Source organism: Lactuca sativa, chromosome 4 (assembly GCF_002870075.4).
Source record: "Lactuca sativa cultivar Salinas chromosome 4, Lsat_Salinas_v11, whole genome shotgun sequence".
Lineage (NCBI taxonomy): Eukaryota > Viridiplantae > Streptophyta > Magnoliopsida > Asterales > Asteraceae > Lactuca > Lactuca sativa.
The window spans coordinates 136,768,257-136,786,014 of NC_056626.2; positions in this window are offsets into that span (position 1 = coordinate 136,768,257).

Below are 17,758 nucleotides of genomic sequence, written 5' to 3' on the forward strand. Positions count from 1 at the left end.
CGATGATTGATTATGACTTAATCTGTTGCTAATCCACGATTTAGTCTCAAGTAATTGAGCATCTTTTAAAATATGGATAAACGATTCCTTAAAGAATGTATAGCTTGAAGTGTTTGAGCATAAAGGAAATTCCTCCAGCAATATTTATAAGCATATCCTTCTCTTTCAGCTTCTTTCCATCCTGGTTCTCTATCTTGTCAGCAATATTAGCATCATGAATATATAAATTTGATCCCTTGTTTACTCTCCCAGTCCCAGCAGAAGGCCAACACACATCATGCACAAACACACAACAATGAAAAGGATGACTACTTAGAAGAAAATGGTAGCAGACAAATGACCTCAAATGTCCAGTCTTGCTTTAATTAGAAAGAATAATGGAATGCTATAAGCTTAACTCCATAGGGAAGTGCTCCCTAATGAATGCCATCTTATCCGAGACCTGATTCTGCTAAATGTAGAGGAAGAGGAAACTCGTGTACTGGGTATACAGGGTCCAAAATCTTGGGAGATACACCAAATTGGAAATCGAATCTGACTTTTATCTGGAATGAATAAACTGAGAAATTTATTAATAAATGAAAAAAAACACTAAAGGATGAACAAGCATCAACCACGAGCAATTTTTGAAATATTTTTGAAATGACCAAAACAATTGACATAGCATCAACCACGAGCAAACAAGCATTTCAAACAAAAAGCTTGTGCACATAATTGTTTCCATCATGAGATGTCTAAAAAACCTAAACCATTTGCCATTTTGCCAATGGCACATATCATCCAACCACATACTCATCTTTACTCTTCAAAATGCATTTGGATTCATACATTACATTCATTATAAAATGTAATTTTTTCAAATGTTTAAGATATGTACAGCAAAGCCATAATTTCCGAAATGTTTAAGATATGTACAACAAAGCCATAATTGAAGAAAGCAAGATTGTAGGTAAGAAATAATCAATTGATTGTTAATCTTAGTTTTTTAACAGAAAATACATTATGTGGAAGAAATTTTACCTGTTTTTTTTTTCTTTCAAAAATGTTGTATATGAAGATATAAGCGAAAACTGAAGCCGTTCAAAAGAATACCCTCACATTCGTTAAGAGCGGAAACACAATCAGGTAGATATGATTTTGGTTCGAATTTTGAAATTTGGTTATTTGTTTAAACATTTGAATTTTGAATTTGCTAAATTTTAGACAAAATTTCGTGCATGATTATTCAGGGGATCATATGAGTAAATAAAATGGACGAATATACCCCTGCAGTTTGAAAATACATGACACAATGACTGTTTCTGGAATGAAAGTAACATTTATCTGCGCCATTGATCTGCAAAGAATGTATAAAATGTGCACTTAGCAATTAAAATAAACAAATAACAGATATAAAATGAATTAAAAAATAACAATAAGTGTGATGTTAAAATAAACAAATAAGAGATATAAGATGAATTACAAAATAACAATAAGTATGATGCTAAAATAAACAAATAAAATGTGAAAGACTATAGTTGTAAACTTGTAAAGCAATCTGAGTTTGAACACGACGACAGGAAAAAAAGAACAAAAATATATGAAAAAATAGAAACCGATGTGAAGTTTATGTTAAAAGAAACGAATTAGAGTTTGAACACAAATGACAGAAAAAAAAAGAGAGAAAAAAATATATGAAACAATAGAAACCGGTGTGAAGTTTATGTTAAAAGAAACGATTTAGAGTTTCAACAAAAATGACAGAAAAAAAAAAGAACAGTATCAAAACTTTGGCAGGTCATCAATGCCTTTAAAAAAACTATAAGTCATAGCTTTTGTGTAATTTGGCTTTTACTTAATACGTATAATATGTTTATATATTCATACTCTTTTAAAGAACTAAAAGGCAATCTTTACTAATATGAAAGTATATTTCTATGTATACACCCGATTTCAAAGACAAATGCAAGCAACTGCTACATATAGAAGAAAATTTATTTTTCATTATGTTACCTGAAAAATCAAAATGTACAACAAAGCCATAATTTCCGAACTTTGAACTTATTCAACATATGCGAACATGAAATTATTTTCAGCCCACAAACTTTACATTTAATAATCTGACGCAATTTATAAAACAAAAATGATGAATCACAGAACTTTAATTCTTATATCTCTAAAAGAAAATGTATATCAGTATAACAATGGACCTTAATGCTTCAAGATCAAATTTATATTAAGTTGTTAAATAATGTTTTGTACTTAATGTTGGGCAAGATTTTGCTTGTTGACTGACTGTATAATTGGAGTTTGAAAACAAAGACAAAAAAAAAAGAACAAAAAAATATGAAAAAGAAAAAACTGAAGTGCAGATTGATTTTAAAAGAAAATACTATTAGAAAAGAATGTATTACTAACCTTTAAGAAATCGGTAGAATTACTAACTTTTAAGAAATCTGTAGAGCAGAGCAGAGAATTTCACTCAAATTCGAGGGCATAGCAGGGTAAAGACTCGAGACTCAAGAGATGTTTCATTTTTGTTGTTTACCTTCCAGATGCAGCAGCAGCAAAGAATTTCTCTGTTCTACATATGGGATCAGGGACAATGAAATGAGTTGCCTGATATGTTCCAAAAATCAGCAACATTAGTAATGATAATACCAAAAAACAGTTATTACATATACTATAATAAAAACCACAAAAAATGATTACAATTTTAAATTTCAGGCGTATTGAACCTCTATTATCAAATAACATTTCAGCAGCAACAATTACAGCTGCAAGCAAGACCTGAGCTTCCTCGTGGCTTCTCTATTTTCTCCCCTAATCCTTGACTTCTCTAACCTCAGAAAGATATTGGCTCACCAATGCAGTTCCTTATAAGTTATTAACTCTAACGAATCCTTTGTTCAAGCATTTCATCAAACAGTTGGACTGCATAGTAAAACACCCTTTCAAATCTCAATATAAAATGGGCAAGACAAAGTAATGTAAAAACAAACCAAAAACATAATCGACACATAAACCCTTGGAAAAAAAAATACCTGGTGGGAAAACATCTAAATAACCACTGCCATCGGCCCATGAATAAGCTCTAATCTCAAGCTTTGTGCGCACCGAGCGGGGTACAGAGGAGGTCTTCAAACAACAAAAGAAGTGTGATGAAAGAGTCATGGTAACGGAAGAGAAAAACAGGAGAAACTTTAGGAAACATAATTGGCTGAAGAAATATTCAATGAAGCAAATAATTCTTACCATTTGTTTGGGACAAAGAAAAGCTCGTCTCTACTCTTTGAAACCTTCATCATACGTGTGTCACCCTAAATCTTCCTGTTCGTCTTTCTCCTTCCCTCTCACTTTCTGGTAACGGTGGGTTCAATAAAAATAGAAATTCATGTGAGAACAGATATAAAGATTAAACATATATTAAAAATGGGGATTAGGTTTTGAGAGTGAAAGAAGGGGGGATCATGCTGGTAAACGACAGAGAGGCGGACCAACCAACTTCTATTGTGGCCGACTCCATATCCATCTTCTCCGATTGTCACCTGGTGTTGATCAGTGGAAGAAAGTGGCCCCAATCGATTAGAAGATGTGGAGGTTAGACTGGATGAGGGTTTTCCACAAGGAGATGGAGATAATTGTGAATGGGCGGTGGATTATCAGAAGAGGTTTGACATCGATCGGCAGAAGGTGTAAGGATTAATCCAGTTGGATGAGGCGGTGAATGAAAGAAGTCAGTGATGTTAGTCTAGTAATTTGGAAGATAGATGGTAATGGGGAAGAGCGGTCGTCTTTCATTGGAAGTCGACGGCGGTGAGAGACAATCAGAAGGGTCGAAGAAGCAGCATATGGCGGAAGGTGAATGGAAGTTTGAGAATTGAGAGATAAGAAAGAAAGAAAGGGGGTTTTCGGTGGGGATGAGCTAGGGTTTTCAACCGGTGGAAACAAAGCGGGCTTTTTAATTTTTGGGTTTCATTTCCCCCTCAAAATGAAACGCGAGTTTCATTAAAATTTATAAAGCGACATGGTTAGACGACACACATTTTATTTAAGGTGCCCTCCGTGTTTTTTTTTATTTTTTATTAGACACTAATTTTAGGGCGCGCAAAAATGCGTGCCCTCTATGCTTCATATTTTGGAAAACTGACATCAATTTTTAGAGCACGCTCAAATGCGTGTCCTCTATCAGCGCGTGTCATTGATTGCGCGTCGTAAAAGGCTGTTTTTCTAGTAGTGCGGAGTATGTTTTTCACTGCTAGCATGTGTGGTTCACGAGGATTCGCCTAAAACCTAGCACAATAACACACATAAAACATTATATCAGGCCTACTAGCTGTGAGGTACATCAGAGAACCAATCATTTGGCGGTATAGCGTTATATCGACTGCCGGTTTTTCCAAGGATGGTGTGAGCTTGGTGCCGAACGCCATTGGAACTTTGACCTTTGAATCTCCCATCATGCCGAATTTAGCAAGAAGAGTCTTGGTATATGCTTCCTGGTTGATAAAGATGCCTTCGGGTCCCTGTCTAATGTTTAAACCAAGGAAAAAGTTAATTGGACCCATTGAGCTCATTTCAAATTTAGTCTCCATCAGCTTTCTGAATTCAGCTGTTAAGCTAGGATTCGTTGAGCCAAAGATGATATCATCGACATATATTTGAACTATCATAAGGTGGTTACCTTCCTTTTTACGAAAGAAGGTTGGGTCAACCGAACCTTGTTTGAATTTAGACATCTTTAAGAACTTAGTTACAGTTTCATACCATGCCCTAGGCGCTTGTTTCAGACCATAAACTGCCTTGTCTAGAATGTAGCGGTGATTTGGATGCTTTTCATTCACAAAACCAGGAGGTTGCTCTACGTAAACCGTTTCTTCAAGTTCTCCATTTAGAAAGGCACATTTCACATCCATTTGGTAGACCTCGAAGTTCTTGTATGCAACATAGGCAAGAAATATTCGAACAGATTCTAGCCTTGCTACCGGAGCAAATGTTTCTTCATAATCAATTCCTTCTTCCTGGCAGTATCCTTTTACCACAAGACGAGCTTTATTTCGAATCACATTACCCTCCTTATCCATTTTGTTTCTGAATACCCATTTGAAACCAACGACTGAGGCATCTTTTGGTGTGGGAATGAGACGCCAGACTTTATTTCTTTCAAACTCATTGAGTTCATCTTGCATTGCCTGGACCCAATCAGAATGATCAAGAGCAATATTGACGGTCTTTGGCTCAACTTTGGATACGAAGGAATTATACATGCAGAACTCTACTTTGGAGAATAGGGAGGTTTGCTTTGCCTTCACTTGGGATTGGGTTAGGACCTTTTCAGATACATTACCCACTATCTGAGATACAGGATGATCTCTGGTCCATTTAGTGAGCGGAGGAAAGTTTGGATCATAGGATGGATCCAATTCGGCGTTGACCATTTCTTCTAACTCAGATTGAATATCGTCATCATGGAACATATCAAAATTCTCCCCCTTGACAGATGATGAATCATTTGGATCTTCAGGTTGATTTGGACCTTCGGGTGCTACAGAACTCTCAGTTGTAGCCGGGCTTACCGGTGTTACAGGGATTGAATTCTCCCCCTGAAAATGTGAGTCCGGTTGATTTGAAGAAAATTGATTCTCCCTCTCAACTGAAGTGCCGTGTTGAGGAGGTTCGTTTCGAACTGGTTGTCTTTCTCCCATTTGTTTGGCTGCATCTTCGACAATCTGCTTCAGACGATCGATTTTGTTGTCTGTCGCCTTGGCTTCTGAGAGAGTGGCTTTCTCAGGTTCATCGAATAGGTCTACAAACTGATCAAATAAATTAGCAATCGTGGCTGTGACTTGACCTGTTTGAGAGAAAATCTCTCCAATTGCTTCTTCAGTAGTCTTTAGTTTCTTGACGTAGCTGTCATCGAAAGTCACATAATAGGTTTCTTCAATCTTTCTAGAACGCTTATTTAAAACCCTGTATGCCTTAGAAATGAGAGAATATCCCTGAAAAATTCCTTCGTCAGCTTTAACATCAAACTTGTTACGATGTTCTTTGGAGTTGAAGATGAAGCACCTTGAACCGAACACATGGAAGAATTTTACATTCGGCTTCCTGTTATTGATGATCTCATAAGGAGTGAGAGAGAAACGTTTGTTGAGATAAGACCTATTCTGCGTAAAACATGCTGCAGCAATAGCATCAGCCCATAAATATAAGGGAAGAGAAGCAAAACTTAGCATAGTTCGGGCCGCCTCACACAAGGATCGGTTTCGCCTTTCGATAATACCATTCTGTTGAGGTGTATAAGGAGCTGAGAAGTTATGACTGGTTCCTTTTTCTGCCAAGAAGTCTTTGAATTCTTTGTTCTTAAATTCCAGTCCATTGTCGCTCCTAATGTTTCGAACGACTTTTCTCAATTGCACTTCAAGCTGCTTGATAAACATCTTTAGCTTAGGAGTGGCCTCAGATTTGTGCTTTAGAAAGAATACCCATGTAAAACGTGAGAAATCATCAACAATAACAAGAATATACTTGCTACCGCTAATGCTCTCGATTGATGATGGACCACACAAGTCGATGTGAAGCAACTCAAGTGGTTCAACAACTTTTGTGTTTATAATTGATGGGTGACTTTGATGACTTTGTTTCCCTATTTCGCATGCAGCGCACAAGTGTTCTCGATCAAACTTGAGCAATTGAAGACCCCGAACATGACCTCCGGTGACAAGCTTGTTGATTTCTTTGAAGTTGAGATGTGAGAGCCTTCGGTGCCACAACCAGCTTTCGTCAGAATGAGCTTTGGACAAAAGACATTTGGCTGGATTTCCTTTGATTGGTCTGAGATTTAGAGGAAAAATTTCACCTTTTCGATCTGATTTGAGAATGACCTTGTTAGATTTCTTCTCTATAATTTCTGAACTTTCGTCGTCGAATGAAACTTTGAGACCAGTACCTCCCACCAGTTGAGATACATTGATGAGATTATGTTGCAACCCTTCTACGTACACCATTTTGAAGTGATCGAAACTCCCTTAGCTCTTCCTTCCTTCCTGTCATGTGACGTGAGCAGCCACTGTCAATGTACCATTCTTCGTCGAACTGCTCGTCACTAATAACCTGCAAAAATTAAGCAGATTTAGGAACCCAAAGTTTCTTGGGTCCACGCGAGCTTTTCACAGGAACAGGAATAGTAAGAGAAACATCAACAAGATATGTTCATTTTACTAAGGTTGTTTCATCTTTTCTTTTAATGGTAAACACTTTGATTTTATTAGAATTAGCTGCAGGTGTTTTGGATTTAGATTCTGGTGTTTGGACATTAGTCTGCTTTCGGTCTTCCTTGGCTGAGGAAATCTTTCTTTTTCCTTTCAAGTCCCTTGATGATCTTGAATTTTTTGTGGGAAATGAATTGGGTTTAGAAGAAGATTGAGAATGAGAAGAATTAGAGGAAAAGAGAGTAGAATGAGAGTCTTTCCTGACTTGAGGTTCGAAATGACCCTTTCGGTTGTGATCATTTGAGGGACCGAACTTGGACCTTCGGTAGCCGCTTGATGATGAGCCGAAGTTGGATTTTTGGGTGTTGTTGGTTGGTAGTCCGAAACTTGGTCTTTTATTATAAAAGCTTGATGGACTGAAATCAGGTCTGTGCCTGTTGTTATTTGGCGGACCAAAATTAGCTTTTCGGTTGTTGTTGCTTTCGGGACCGAACCTATCCTTTCGGTTCTGTTCTTCGTGTGGCCCGGAAGTCTTTTTCTCTGACTTAGAATCTTTATCATGGTAAGAGTAGTGAGGATTTTGAGAGTGCCAAAACTGCTTTCGCTCTGAGAGATTTTTCTTGTATCTTAGGTTTCTCTGCTGCTTTTGATTTTTCACCTGTTTCGGTTGTCTGTGGATATTAGCTTTTTGTTTCAGCTTCTTGGCAACCGGTTCACTCTTCATAGATGAAGTTTCGCTTGTGGAGGTGACTTCTTCTACAGGAATTTCTTTTGTGCCACTGGTACTTGGAACATCAACGTTGGTAGGCTTATTCAGCGGTTCTGGCACATATCTTCCTTTGGTCTTCCAGGATGTTCGCTCCGACAGACCAACCGTTTCGTCTGCATTGTTTATAGGTGCTGACCAGAAAAACTCATCACAGCCATCTGCATTATCTTCGTTCACTATGGCAGTGAGTTCGGCTGTTTGATGTTCGGTTACTCCTGTGACCTTATACACTTGATTGGGAGCAGTTCTAACCTTCTGAAACACAACGGCCTTTTCTTTAAAGGCTGGGGACTTAGTTTTGGACAAACGAGCGAATTCTACAGAATTTTCAGAAATCAGGTTTTTGTGGTTTTCGGGTTCGCTCTTGACAAATTCAGAACAATCGACTTCATCCTCTACAGAAATTTCACTCATATCATCGTCCTCATTAAGTTCAGATGCGTTTTCAACATCAATTTTGTTTTCTGAACTTAAATTGGTACTCAATGAGTCGAATTTTTGTATGGTTTTGGTCCTGAGTTTCAGCTTATCATTTTCATCCAAAAGTTTTTTAAGCATGTCTTTATGGTCTTTGGACTTTATAAAAGATTCTATTTTGTCCAGACCATACATATAAGTAGGATTAACATCATCAGAAGATACAACACTTTCACAGTTGTATGCTTCGGCATCTATTTCATCCTCCTTGAACTCAAGGAAGGGTAGAATCATGCGATGTATCTTCTGCCCTATTTCACAATTTAGATGTAGTTGAGTAATGTTAGCATAAAGCCTTTTGGCGATCAAACAAAAAACATTCCTTTGTTTTAACAATTTCAGATTGTCTCTTTGCAAATAAACGTTTTCATCCCTAGACTTAATTAGCTCCAACTCCTTCTGCTCAATCCACATCCTTCGCTCCTCACTCTTGGATGACACCCTGCTAATTTGGTCAGTCAGATTAGAATTTGTGGCCCGTGTTTGAGTTAAACAACTATCTAGATTTGAAATTCTTGAATTCAAGTTATTTAATTCCTTTTCATATGATTTTTGTGGAATTTTAAACGAAACAAAAACAGATTATACCTTCTTGATCAGTTCATCAAGTTCACTGATCTGCACACTGAGAGGTTTTGATGTAAAGCATAAGTCCTCTCGCTCCTTGGCCTCTTCATTTCCACCATCAGTGTTGTATCCCCTCATATGAGATACATCGGTCACCATCAGACATCTTCCACTGGTTTCACCACCTTTTGCAACATAAGCCTTTCCATGAGAAGGCTTTCTCACCTCATCATCTTCTGAGTCGGTCGACCACACCTGTACGCCACCGAACTCATCATCCTCTGCCGAACCCTGCACAATAAGAGCATTCATAGAAGAATTAGTAGCAGCCTTCTTCCTTTTTATCTCTTCCAGTCTTTTCATAAGACTTGCTTCTTCATCTTTCTCTTCGTCTTTCTCTGCCATCTTCTTCAGCATGCAATCCTTTGCGTAGTGATTCTTTCCCCCATAGTAGAAGCAACTGACACCAGAGTCAGCATCACCCTTTGCTTCCTTTTTCGACTCCTCAACTTTCGGTTCATCTTTCACTCTTTCATAACTATAGCTTCCCTGCCAATTACGTTTTTTGTTGGAAGGAAACTTTTTCTTGATAAACCTTCTAGGATTTGACACCATTAAAGCATAGTCTTCGGCTGTCAGATCGTGATCTCCCAGATTAAGATCCTCTTCATCTTCTTCTACACTTTTACCCTTGGACAGAAGTGCTAGAGACCCCAGACTAGAAACCACGCTTTTCTCTTGTAGCACAATCTTTTCTTGGGATTTCTGAATTCCCACCAGTTTTGCCAGCGAGTACGATTTGAACTGCTCGTGTGCTTTAACTGTTGACACAATAGCTCTCCATTCGGATCTTAGACCATTCAGAAAAGTGACCTTCTGTTCAATAAGCTTCCTTTCAATATCATGTTTGATCATCTTGCTGAGAAGATGATTGAAGCGATCAAACGTCTGTGTAACAGACTCATCAGTATTTTGCTTGAACTCTCCAAATTCAGACAGAAGCAAGGTCATAATTGAGTGCTCCAGATCTTCATTTGTGGAGTACAGCTCTCGCAGCCGATCCCATATTTCTTTAGCTGTACTACAGGAACTTACCAATCTAAACGTGTCAAATTGAAGAGCGAATCGAATCTGTCTCAATGCCTTGATGTTGCACTAAAACTTCTCCTTTTCGTCCTGAGCAACATCTTTCACATCTTTCAACAAATCATTATACTCCTTTTGAGTTTTAATAATTCTGGATGTTCCTGAATGAGCAAATGGTCCAGACACAATGGATTCCCATATCAGATACCCATTATCTTCAGATCCAATGACGTAGTCTTCAAAGTGGTGCGCCCAAACCTCATAATCTTGAGTGTAGAGAATTGGAATCTTAGTTGTAGATCATATACTGTTTGAGATGTTGATAGGATTGGATTGAGAATCGTCCATGCTTGATCGTTTAACCTGTTGTAAGATCAGACTTGTAATACGTAATATTAGGGCAAGATGAATAAATAATGAGATACGTCAATTATGGAGTGACGGCTCAATAAATATCAGTAAATGCGGAATAAACCCTAATCACTTCTTTTACAGAAGAGATGTGTATGAATTACACAGTCTCCTGCTCTGATACCAATTGATGAGTTAAGAAACTCTTTGATCGTTTAGATCTTTTAACAGGTTAATCACAATGATGAAAATAGCAATATAAAACACAAGAATGAATCAAAATATGTTGAATGATTCAATAGATTCAAGCCTCAGCAGAGCTCGATAAAGAACTTCCGCTGTAGAGGCTGTTAGGGTTACAAACAATAAAAATCAAATCTTTTAGAATAATTGTCTTCCCAAAAACTTACATACTAAGATGCATGCCAGCACCTATAGATACAAAACCCTAGAAAATAACTCACGGATGGACAGGCCCAATCCGGAGACTAAATGGACTAAATAGCAAGCCTAAGACGCAACACCTTTCAGACCCTACAATTACATAATAATATATGTTTACTTTCCTCATAAATAACACTTCTATTATTATTACTATCATGTAATAATGTTATATATAAATCTTAGCACGTATAGCACCCAATCTGGTTCACAATGAGTATATTATAAAATATACATTTAACACATATTCAAGTCATTAAGCATATAATTCTTACATGAACTTTCAATAGATATTTAATACTTTTAATAGTACTTGTATTAAAATCATGTTTATGAAAGTGATTATGCACTCACCTGAAGTAGTACTTCCATATAATTCATACAAAACCTAATTGCTTCTCATGGTGCCATGTCATCTTGTTGGTCGAGAGACTCGGTCTCCATCTTGCCACGTGCCGCATTCTCGGGCCACCACGTCATCAAGTCAAGTATTTTCCTGAAATCTTCGAAAGGCCATAACTTTCGCATACGAGCTCTATTTTCAACGTTCTTTATATCCACGCGTAGGTAATTCTAAGGACTACATATTTACTTTAGACATCAAAAACTAATTCTCAATCTATTTTAAATTCATATTTTTATAGATATTATAGTATTAAACTTTGTGCAAAATCATAACTTCTTCACACAAACTCCGTTCTCGACTGTCTTTATGTCGACGTATTCATATTTATGAAATCTTCAACTCTCATTTACATTGTTTTGGCTAACACTCAACTGATTCAAATTTCGATTTCAGTGTCGCACACTAATGTACTAAAACATCAATAAATCATAACTTCCTCATAAGAAGTCAGATTTTGACGTTCTTTTCATGCACACTCTTACGTTAACGATTACTATGATTTTTTATTAGATTACTTAGGATCACAAGTAACCTATCTCCGATTCGTATTTTACAACACACTTTTTCGTATAGGGTTGAACGCAAAAGTTCAAACAATCATAACTTCTTCATACGAAGTCAGATTTAAGTGTTATTTATACCCATAGAATCGTCATCACTGCCAATACAATTTCATCAAGACTATTTATCCTAAATGTCTTTTATTTTTAGATGCTTATTTATCGTAATTCATTAAATTTACAATACGAATTTATACAAATGTTATAAGCCCATTATATTTCCTAATAAAACATGCATGCAGTGTGTGTGTGTGTGTTTGTGTGTGTGTGTATATATATACATACATATATATATATATATATATATAGGCTTAGGTTATCCTATTCTAACTAATTAATGTGCAAATATTGTATGCTATGAGAATTACTCAGAGAATAAGTTGTTTAGCAATGCGAATACTTTCAATCTTGCATGACTATTGTCATTAACACACATTCTTACTAATTAAATCGTCTATAAGGTTATTATACACTTATTATTATGTAACGCCGCAAATCCGGGCTAGTGAATTAGAGGCAATACGGGTCGAAAACGAATTTTCGACAAAGATTATATAGAAAAAATAATCTTAACCAAGTTGTAGAATATGTCACAAGGTTTCCGTACATATAAAGAACGCCGAAATCCGAGTTATAACGAAGAAGTTATGACCCGTCGAAGTTTCGCGACGGAACCGACACGACACCGGGAAGCGTAAATAGTGAATTTACGATAGAGCGAGTCTTAGCCTTAACGATAGAAACAGAAGTCGTAGAATATGTTAAACTAAGAATATCGATAAAAAGAACGCCCAAATCTGACTTCGTATGAAGAAGTTATGACATTTCGAAGTTTCGGACTAGTAGTGTACAGCCCGAAATTCGAATATTAGATCGAGCGGTTTTTAGCCGACACGACCTGAACGAGAATCGAAGATCTCATTAAGAGTAGCATAACGAGAAAAAGATGGGCGAAAACGGACGTCGGATGAAGAAGTTATGAGGATTTAACGGACCAATCCTGTCCCGACCTGTTAATAATATAAAATTTGAAATCGAGTCAAAATTAGTCGACGAAGTCTAAACAAAAGTTGTATAGTACGTTCCCGACTTCGCATGGATATAAATAACGTCGAAAACGACGCTCGTATGCGAAAGTTACGAATCTTTAAAGTTGAGTGTGCAAATTGCGAAATCTGATGCGAGATGGATGACGTGGCTGCATCTGGGCCGTCACTTGTTGACCAAGGCTTCGCTTTGGATTGTGACATGCCACCCTCGCAGTACGCCCCGCGTCCGAAGAAGTTATGCCCTGTGTAGGTCCGATCTGATCCATCCGATGGGGTACAAGACAGCTGGGTCTGAGCTGGTGGTCTTATCCGAGGAGTACGCCCAGCGTACCCTCGGTACGCCCAGTGTAAATCCAAACTTCGGTCCCTATAAATACCATGCAAATTCTCCCGGATTTTTCACACATTTTCACTTCTCTCTCTAAACTACCTTCTCTCTCTAACCCCCTTTGAGTCCCCTAAACCCTAGATAAACCCCTAGCTCCCGAGGGAAGCCTCGAGGCTCCCGGAGTCCCGAGAAAAAGTGTCTTTCGGTTTGAAACGCTGCTCCAATTAAGTTCCGGTTTTCGATAAAATTCGCTGTAAGTGTGCTACGCTTACGCAATTTTTAATATAGCTTTCAAATAATTATAGGAATATTATTAGGTCCTTAAAATAATTATTTGGGCTATTATTATGAGTTATATTGAGTGTTATCAACGCTTATATAATAATAATAATAGTCAGGCTAATTAATTTGTCACGGTTATCGTTAGACTAAACCCTAGTGGTTTTGGTACTAGGTTTTATCGAAGGAAATTGTTTTGAGAGTATCGAAGCGCTGTCCGAGTGCTGAGTCAACACCTTTCAGGTGAGTGCATGGTCCCCTTCAACTTACACATAGATATGAAGTATTTACTACGTGCTATGTGTGCATATTGTCTGTTTACTTGGTGTCTATGCTCGGTGAAAGATTTTATACATGTTTTAAATGATTTAAACTATATATGTATTTTATATCTACGAAAATGTTGGGGTAAAACATGGGTAGATATAATAGATGAAATATGAGTTGGACAATGAGTTGAGAGATGATGTAGACTATAAGGTATGGGTGAGAGGTGTACGAGGTGAGAAGCCTTTTTCCCAAACGATGTCCCCGTCATTCAGCAGAGTATGGATGACAACCATGGACTATTCTAGATAGTCCAGTGGAACACTAGCAGGCTCGCAACCTGTAGGTGTTGTGAACGATGTGTTCACTCGGTGTACTCTAAACCTTGGTGATCATGCAGACTTGATACCTAGACCCTGGTGATCATGCAGACTTGGTACCAAAACCCTGGCGACTATGCAGACTTAATGCCTATTGTATAAATTCTGGCGACTATGCAGACTTAGTGCCTAAACCCCGGTGACGATGGACTTCGTGCCGATTCCTTAGGATGATCCTTTGGAATGTATGAACGAGGAATGGTTGATTCTTAGGGTAGATCCTTAAGAATAAAGAAGATAATGGGGATGGGTAATTGGGTTGATTGTTTGATTGTTTGAACATAATAATTATATTATTGTGGGTTGAAAACCCTATGTACTCACCAGGTTTCCGAACCTGACCCACTCAGTTTATTTATATCATAGGTGTTGATATGAAGTCACATTACACCGAGAGATTTAAAGAGATGTAGATCACTAGCGTAAATAAATGTAAGTTCTGTTTATGCTTATGTTTCTGTATTAACGATGACATCCCAAACGTTTTAAAATGAATAAACTACGTTTCTTCGGAAATGTTTTAATAACGTATTTATCATGTTTTTCTGGGAACAAATTCCGCAATATTTTTATTAAAAGAAGTACTCTGATTTTTATAAAGCATAAACAAAATCAGTCTTTTCTGGCCGTGAAAATGGGGATGTCACAAATTATTATTCTCATTTCTGTCAAAATGTTTGTCAGAATGTTTATTGAGTCGTATTCTGTCAGAATGAAAATGAGTGAAAAACGATGTGTGAGAACAAAAGTAAATAATAATTAGTGAAAATGCATGAAAATGACGATATTTTTTTTTAAGGTTGAACGTATTCGCTGAGACATCCCCAAAATCACGACCATAAAAGATCGTTTTAATTTTTGTTTTTAAAATAATTTCAGTGTAAATCCATTGATTTAAAAGAGTTACAGAATTTGTTCCCAAAAACGAAATATGATAAAATAATATTTACCAAAGCATTTCATAAAGGAATGCATTTTCATTAGATATCAAAACTCGAGATGTCATGTTCCGATACAGACCAAAAAGCATAAACGACAAATTACAAGCCATACAACAGTTATATACAACTACAGACTTATAAACAAAATAACTTAATGATTCATCCATCTTATGCCCTCACGCCACTTCCTGTAATACAAATAAACTGAGTGCGTCAGGCTTGGGAGCCTGGTGAGCATATAGGGTTTTCAACCCACAATTAATAATTATATTTAATTTCACCAACCAACAATAACCCGATTACTCATTCCCGTTATCCTCACTTTATGTCCCTAATACAACATCTATCTCAAGAGACCTAATCTAGGATTTTTCATAGGGACGGATATTACTGAAATGGGTTTCCTCAATAATAGATGTCCTAAAGGTAACCATGAGGGGGATAGAGTACACCGGTGAACATCAAGCCCACAACACCTACAGGTTATGAACCTGCCAGCGTTCCACAGGACAGTCTAGAAAGAATCTGTGGTCGTCATCCATACTCCGCTAGATTACTAGATTAATAACATCAACATCGAGGCCTCACATCAGTTTATCACACGACAACAACCTACCAAAGTTCTACCTAATAACATTTTCTAGATAACAATATACATATGCAACATCAAAACTGATAAGATATTCATTTAATACTCATTCCAAATATACATATTCATTCCAAGTAACAAATAATATATATGTATATACACATAGCACATATTCACTAGGATATACTTTATATCAATGTGTTAAAAGAAAAGGAATATACAATCACTTGATCAGAAGATGATCGGGCAGCACTACGGCTCTAAGAGTAGTACTTCTTTGGTGAAACTAAGAGATCTTCACAAAAACCGGGCTTCTCGCGGGCAGAGTTTCGGCTCGGGAACTTTGTTTCTTGGGATCTTCGGGGCTTCGGGACTCGCTTCGGATCTCGGGATGATACCGGGGATTCGGGGGTATAATTTTCACGTATATCGATGAAATAAGGGTGAGAGAGAAGAGATTTGGAAACCACAAACGGTTGCCCTTTGCGATCTATTTTATAGGGCTAAAGTCGGCCTCGAACGCAGCGTGTTCCACACGAACACGGTGCGAAGGAGCGGGGTTCCGATCCTATCCCTTATCCGTTGATTCAGCATCAACGTGGACAATCCGGAGCCAAGTAACGAACACGGGGCGTTCCCACTTTGGGATGCATGCCTCGAACTTCAGAAATTTATAACTTTCACATACGATCTCCGTTTTCGATGTTCTTTATATCCACGCGTAGGCGAGATTATGATCTACAACTCTCGTTTAGACTCTGTTGGCTAATTTTGAATTTATTTTTATTACATTATTTTTAGTAGGCCGGGACAGGAAAACTCCGTTAGAAAATCATAACTTCTTCATCCGACGTCCGTTTTCGTCTGTCTTTTCACCGTTGGACTACCATCGACGAGATCTTCGATTCTCGTTTAGATTGTTTCGGCCAAATATCACTCGATCTTTATTTCGAGATTTGGGCTACACACTGCTAAGTCGAAACTTCGAAAAATCATAACTTCCTCATACAAAGTCATATTTAGACGTTCTTTTTATGAACGCTCTCGGTTTAACGTATTCTACAATTTTCATTTAGATCACTAAGGCTAAATATCAATATATCTTAAATTCGTATTTTATGTCATACAGTGTCGTGTCGGTTCTGTCGCGAAACTTCGACAAGTCATAACTTCTTCGTTATAACTCAGATTTTGGCATTCTTTATATATTCAGAAACCTTGCCACGACCACTACCACATCTTTCATAGATATTGAGTTTATCTAACATTTCATTTGTACGCTTATTTTTATCCTTAATTCATTTAAGTCACACAATTAAGCACAAAACACATAATACTTAAATAATACATCTTTATTATTTCAATACGGATTACAAAGGTTAACCTAGACTATTACATCATCATTAATGCCTAGCCTCGAAACACGGGCATCACAATTCTCTCAACCTTAGAATGATTCCGTCCCCAGAATCACATATCAACAAACAAATGCGGATAGTGACTCATCATGTCACTCTTCGTCTCCTAGGTGAGATTTGGCCGATTCTCCTATTTCCATCGGACAAGCACTAATTCGACCATCTTACGTTGCAACTTCTTAGTCTTTCGGTCAATGATTGCCTCTGGTTCTTCAATCAACCTTTTGTTCTCATCAATTCTTAATTCAGAAGTTGGAATTATATTGGGAACTTCTCCCGTGAACTTCCTCAAATAACACACATGGAAAATGTTATGAATTCCATTCAGTTATTCGGGTAATTCTAGCTTGTAAGCTTGGTTCCCAATCCTCTGAAGAACTTTAAACGGTCCAGTAAACCTTGGACTTAACTTTCCCCTTTTTCCAATTCTTATAAGTCCCTTCCACGACGAGACTTTAAGCAAAACCGAATCTCCAACTTCAGTAGTCATCGGTCTTCGCTTATTATCAACATAGCTCTTTTGACGATCCCGAGCTGCTAACATTCTCTCCCTAATTATTTTCAACTTTCAGCAGTTTGATGGACTATCTCCGGTCCCATAAACTGCTTTTCCCCATCCTCAAGCCAACAAGACGGCGTACGACATTTTTGTCCGTACAT